Below are 6,529 nucleotides of genomic sequence, written 5' to 3' on the forward strand. Positions count from 1 at the left end.
GATTTTTCTTTGATTTTTAACATGTTTTAACCCACGCACCTTCTAACATAGTGCTATAATAAACGTATTTCTAAACAACAATACCCGGTCAAGGACCTATTTCCGTTTCCTCATAGATGTGTTCTTTCACTTATCAATAAGCACGAAAGCGGTCAATATCATAATAAGGATACTAAAAGGCACATAATCTGGTTCTCCCATTCAAAAAGTAACGGAACGTGTTTCCAAATACAATAACAGGTAAATTGGAGTAATTTCGTGACTGAAAATATCTTTATCGAAATTAGAACTGAGGCATGCGTAAGTAAGAAGTTAGAGGCAAGTAAATAGGCTAAGGGTTGTTTCACCACTTGTCGACTAACTTTTAGATTGTTTTTTTGGAATCTTTTTGTATTTTTTATTTTAATTCCAAATTTTTACTTTTACGGTCATCCCGTAAAACCTAAATTGAAAATACAAACTGAAATGTAGATGCACAGAAAAACCAGAAAAATAAGACCAGCACTAACTAACTTTAAGCTAAGTATTAGATATTCTGTGCTTTAAGTGACGGATATCAGTGATGCCGTCTCTGTTTGAGTGTGTTGTTAGTCGACAAGTGGAGAAACAGGTCCTAAGTATAGCGCTTGTTTTAGAAAGTTTTTAATAAAGGCGTAAATCTTGCACTACACATTACACATCTTGCACTTGTCACTTATTCTGTGGTACTGTGTAGGAAAGTACCTACTTGAGATTAGAAAAAACGTTGTAGCCGAGTCTTTACAGGGATATTAATGAAAGAGTCACGAGTACGTACACAGTAGTTCAGCTAAGTACCTACTTCAAGGATTGTGTGTGACGTAAAAACATTTGTAATATATATTTTCTGCGCTGCAATCTTTTTTACTGACGTATTATATAGTCACTACTTTGAAAAGATCTCTTATCTCAAATCAATAATTTAATTTAATTTGTATTCTTAGTTTCGATTGATAAAGTAAGTATGGATTTATTAATAATTTAACAAACTGAAATAATATTCGTAACTTCACTCAGAAAAGTTATCGATTTTGCGGTACGAATTTTTTATAAAGTATGTAGCGACGATATTCGTACCAAATTTCAAGTCGACCGCTAGAAGTAGATGAAATTCTACTTGCAAGATTGGACCCGAATAAACAAACATTGCATTTAACTTACAGCTTTTAACTTAATAACTGGGGTCAAGATTTTAAACTGCAATGGACATTAAACTTATTATTAGGTTTGTTCTACGTCACTACTTTTGACAAAAAGATCGTGGCTGTCGGTTGAGCATCAGAAGTGGACCTTCATGAAGAGTTTTTTCGGAAAATAGTGTAGTTTCCCCCCTTGCCTTTCACACCGCAGTGCTACTCGTAGCGTCCAGAGTTCGTAGCTAGCTGGCAACAGATAGCGCTGCTGCCCACTTGCAGATCAGAGGGGCTGCTACGAAACTCGCAAATCAAAGTTCGTCTCGCACCGTCCCTCTCACTCGCGTATTAAATGACATAAACGTCAGCGGGACGGCAACATACGAAGTTCGAGTTTTGCACTTCGTGGTATAGGGCCAGAGGCCGTATTGTTTGCGCAAAATCTTTCTTCTTTTTAACTTTTATGAATTATAACAGTTATAATTCATCAAAGCTTTATAATATTACCTATAGTATACAGTATGGACTATGGGCCTATACCACAGAGACCAGTGAAGATTGACAGTAAAACAGTTATTGTTAACTAAGTTTAAATTCTTATGTTAGCAAATTCTTAGCTGGTAAAGACAAGTTTACCTATTTATATTCTTTGAAAATAAAGAGCTTCCTCGTTAGGCTGAAATTACCTTACCTACCTCAATTATTAAGACAATTCTAAGACAATTATATACAGCCCACGCGATCAAAAGTACCTAATGCTTGATTGATTCACCCTTAAGGCTCCGTTTCCACCAGAGATGTGCGAGGATGTGTTGCGAGGAATATGTTTTTCATTAACCAATATAAACGCTTCATTTACCTTCTCGCTCCGCTCAGCTGTTTCCACCAGAGATGTGCTATGCGAGGATAGGTAAATGAAGCGTTTCTATTGGTATATGAAAAACACTTTCCTTGTAACATATACTCGCACATTATTAGTGGAATCGCAGCCTAACTGTGACGTCAGAAATATAAAATAGTAAGAAAAATGTATAGTAAAAAAAACACTTAGCACAAATGATCATCGACTTTTGTGATGCGTGGGTTCCTTAACTATCGGCAAATTAGTTCCCTATTTGTATATTATATTTCATTTTATCACCAGAGAAGACATGCGAGACCCTGAAATCTATTAATTCCAATGTTATATACTTATATAGTGAGTACTTCGTTTAATAGTCATCATCATCCCAGCCTATATACGACTACTCAGAATGAGAGGGCTTGGGCCATAGTTCAGTGCGGAGAACTTATTGAATTGCTTCGCAGGTTTGTGCAGGTTTAATGTTTTCCTTAGTAATTTCAAATGTAACTCCGCACATGAATTTCGAAAACTCAGATTAAGGAAATTGTTAATAGTAATTGTCTTAAATTATTAAGGAAATTGTAGAGCCCTTTTATGATGATCCTTGTGAGATATGCAATGATAGCACTTTTACACAGATAGACTAATGTTTAATGGTAAAATGCGATGTGTTCTATGGTAATGGTAATGTGGTCGCGTCGCGCGCTAGCGTCTTACTTTTTTGATGACCTTACCCCTTAAAAAAAAGACGCTTCCGCCGCGTTTGTAACCACGATCCAATGGCATGTTGTGCGGTACCACTCCCCACACAGTTTTACCCATTTGGGTCCTCATTACCCCGAAATTGGAACCAATTAGATTGATGCCAAAAAGTCAATAGATAGTGGTTTTTTTAGGGTTAAGTTACAAGGAGCATCGTAAAATGTCTCTACGATTACTTATAGAGATAACTAGCTTTTACCCGCATCTTCGCCCGCGTGGAATTCGGTTATCGCTGTTCCCTCGGGAACTGCGCATTTTTTCGGGATAAAAAGTAGCCTATGTCACTCTCTGGCCATAAACTATCTCTATGCCAAAAATCAAGTCGGTCCGTCGCTCCGTTTCGACGTGAAAGATGGACAAACATACAAACACAGACTCTTTCGCATTTATAATGTTAGTATGGTACTTAAAGGTATAATACCCATTATTTTTGCGAAGAAAGATCATCAGATGTAGATGTAAATGACAATTTTATTACTAACCAGCAATGAAGTGACAAATTTATGTCCAGAACAATGTTGCATTGATTTGTTTACTGCAAGCTTGGTAATAATAATTATTATTATCTCCGTTCCGACTGATAATCATAATTGGTAGTGACATCTAGCGGAAATGTCAGATATGAATCGGCCTTTGAGAATCATTGAGTACGTTTTGCACGCTTAGTTTAAGAGTCAGTGCTCCGCGAAGAGATGGCGCTGTTTTACACTTAACAGTGCGACGTTTTTACTCTCGTTTTCATGACAGCTGTATTGCCTTCTCAGCTTTATCTATCACATAATGGTGAAAATCCGTGATTTTCGGTCAAAATTTACTAAGGGATGTAAAGTAAGTGTCTGGTACAACTTTTTATTGAGTCGACTGTCGTTAGGTTAGCCGGCTCCAGTGCCTATATCTATGATCTAATGGTGACAATGATGTGATATATACTGTTACTGTTTTAAACGTTTCACCTTTAACGAGTCTATTTCCCATAGAATATATTTTTAATTAAATACTTAGGTACTCTTTTTATTTACAGGTAGTCTCTTTCGCTTCACATGCACCATTAAATTTCTAATCAGGTGTTTGCTGGTTTCCTTACTATGTTTTCCTTCAACATAAAGGTCGGAAAAGTTCAAATGGAGTTTCATTTCGCACATAAATTCCGAAAATTCAGAGGTTCGAGCGCGGACTTTAATCCACTCGAACCACTAAGTTATCACTAAGGCCATTATCATTAAATATTAAATAATATCTATACATTATTGTATATAAGTGTACGTACGTACATTATCTATATCATATCTATCTAATACCTTTAAACGAGGAATTCTTGTATATTATATAAGAGTAAAATACTTTATTAAAGAAAATTAAATTATACAAACAATGTCAACTAAAATTAAAATAAACAAAATAAAATCAACAAACAATTATAATATATATTAATATTATTTAATATTTATCATCATTAAATCCAGTCAAACCAGGCTATTACAATTAAAGCGCTCGCTTGTTTTATGCGAACGCGATAAACACTGCGTTAAACGCAATGCGTTTGACGCACATCAATTTGCACCAGATAATTTAATTACCAAACAATGTGTTTGTGGCAGGGGATCCGGTGGTATGGTTTGGAGGACATGTAAAATGCAAATTTCCCAAAAAAAACATACCTAACCTAATTTAAGTCAATCTGCAGATTATCCGTCCAAAACGTTGGCCTAGTAAAACAGTTTCGCAAAAAATTATATGATCCTCGTAATGTTCTCGTATTCATACATACTTACCTACTTCAAAATTTACAAATCCATACTAATATTATAAATGCGAAAGTGTGTTTGTATGTTTGTCAGTCTTTCGAAACGGAGCGACGGATCGACGTGATTTTTGGCACAGAGATAGTTTATGGGCTAGAGAGTGACATGGCTACTTTTTATCCAGGAAAAATGCACAGTTCCCGAGGGAACAGCGCGCGATAACCAAATTTGACGTGGACAAGAGCTAGTTAATTATAAGAATAACTGCCAATGTACTGCCTTGGAGCACAATTTTTTTAATGAGGTGGGGACTCTACATTTGTATAAATAATTCATTTCCAAATCACCAAACGTAAAATTCTCGGCTCGGTGAGTCTATGGTAAAAAAGTCAGGACTTCTTAGAAGGTATTATGAGTATTTATACATTTTAAACATTAATTATTATGCATTTCCGCTTCCTTCGTCACATTTATCCTAATCATAACGTGATTGACAGGTTGCACCAATCGACAATTTAATTTCTCAATGTCAACCCGAATTAGTAAGACTTGTAAATGACATTCTGAACCCCACAAAAATCGCGATTTCTCATTATGCCTTTGAAAGGCTAGAATAATTGTATTTTCGTTCATCTGAGGTCAAATATAGAAATTATTTAGACTCAGGTGAGACCGGTCCGAGTGAAACTGCAGTGACTTATAAGTATTCAGTTGCCTTCAAGGCTACTACAAAACTCGAAACTCGAAGTTCGTGTCGTGCGGTCTCTCTCGCTCTCGTATTAAATAGTGTAAGTGTCAGAGGGACCGCACGACACCAACTTCGAGTTTCGAGTTCGTAGTAGCCCTGCTGCCCTGCATGCGTTTACCTAATGCGTTTAAGTATCTGTAGTTTGGTCGTGAGCCGAGGGTTCCGTACAAATTTGTAGGTATCTTTGAATGCCCGCAGTGCTAGCAAGAAGCCGTGGATCGCCAAGCGCCGCGTAGGACGTCCACCAACGAGATGGACGGATGACCTGTACCCTTAGTGTAAGTTTTCGGTTACAAAATACGTCTCGATCGCGTTCGCGTTAAAATCTCAATTTGTATGGAAACACGAACATCGCAAACGTTCCGCTAGAGGCGCTGTTCGCGTTTCCATACAAATTGAGAATTTAACGCGAACGCGATCGAGACGTATTTTGTAACCGAAAACTTACACTGAGGGTAAGTGAGGGTATTGGTTAAAGCCACTGGATGGACTGAATCTACCTCCCAAATTTTGTTGAAATCGGAGAGATAAACTCTGGGTACAACGGTAGATAGAAATGCCCATAAATTTGAAACTTAGTAAACAGGTTTTTCAGTTAATATTTTATCCGCAGTTTGAAAGGATTTTTTGAAAATCCCATGTGTGACATTTAAGTTTATATGAGAAAATCTGATTAGGGTATACTCGAACCATGCAACTGAGAGGCTACTGCGAAACTCGCAAATCGAAGTTCTCGAATTGTTCGCCTAAAGGTTCGACTGTACTATGGAGTACCTATTGTTTAAATATCGAAATCTACGCAGACGAAGTTGTGGGCAAAAGCTAGTTTTCGAATAATATTCTATCATTACAGGTTTGACCTAATGCGATAGAACATCAAAAACTAAATGATTAAATACCTACTTACAGGGGTATAGGTACTTACGTACCTATTTGGGTCAATCAACTTTTTTACCGACACTAATCTGTCCGCGACATTTTTTAAACAATTGCAGATTTTTGTAAGTAAACATGTTCTTTCTGTAATTTAATAGATGGTGTACATGAATACATGCTATCCTACGTAAGTTCAACCTATTAAATCATGAAATATCTTGTTGGAAGTACGATTTTTTGGTAACGCCAGAGACAATTTTGGTAACGCAGGAGACGCCCAAAGAGTCGGTAAAATAGTTGATTGGCCCATTTACATTATTTACGTATAACTTAAAACAAATAGCGTTAGGTATATCCTTTTGAATTTATTCCGAGTATAGGTAGTGCCACGAGAGTTGAAGTGAAT

The sequence above is a fragment of the Choristoneura fumiferana genome, chromosome 17, assembly GCF_025370935.1.
Source record: "Choristoneura fumiferana chromosome 17, NRCan_CFum_1, whole genome shotgun sequence".
NCBI classification, from domain to species: Eukaryota; Metazoa; Arthropoda; class Insecta; order Lepidoptera; family Tortricidae; genus Choristoneura; species Choristoneura fumiferana.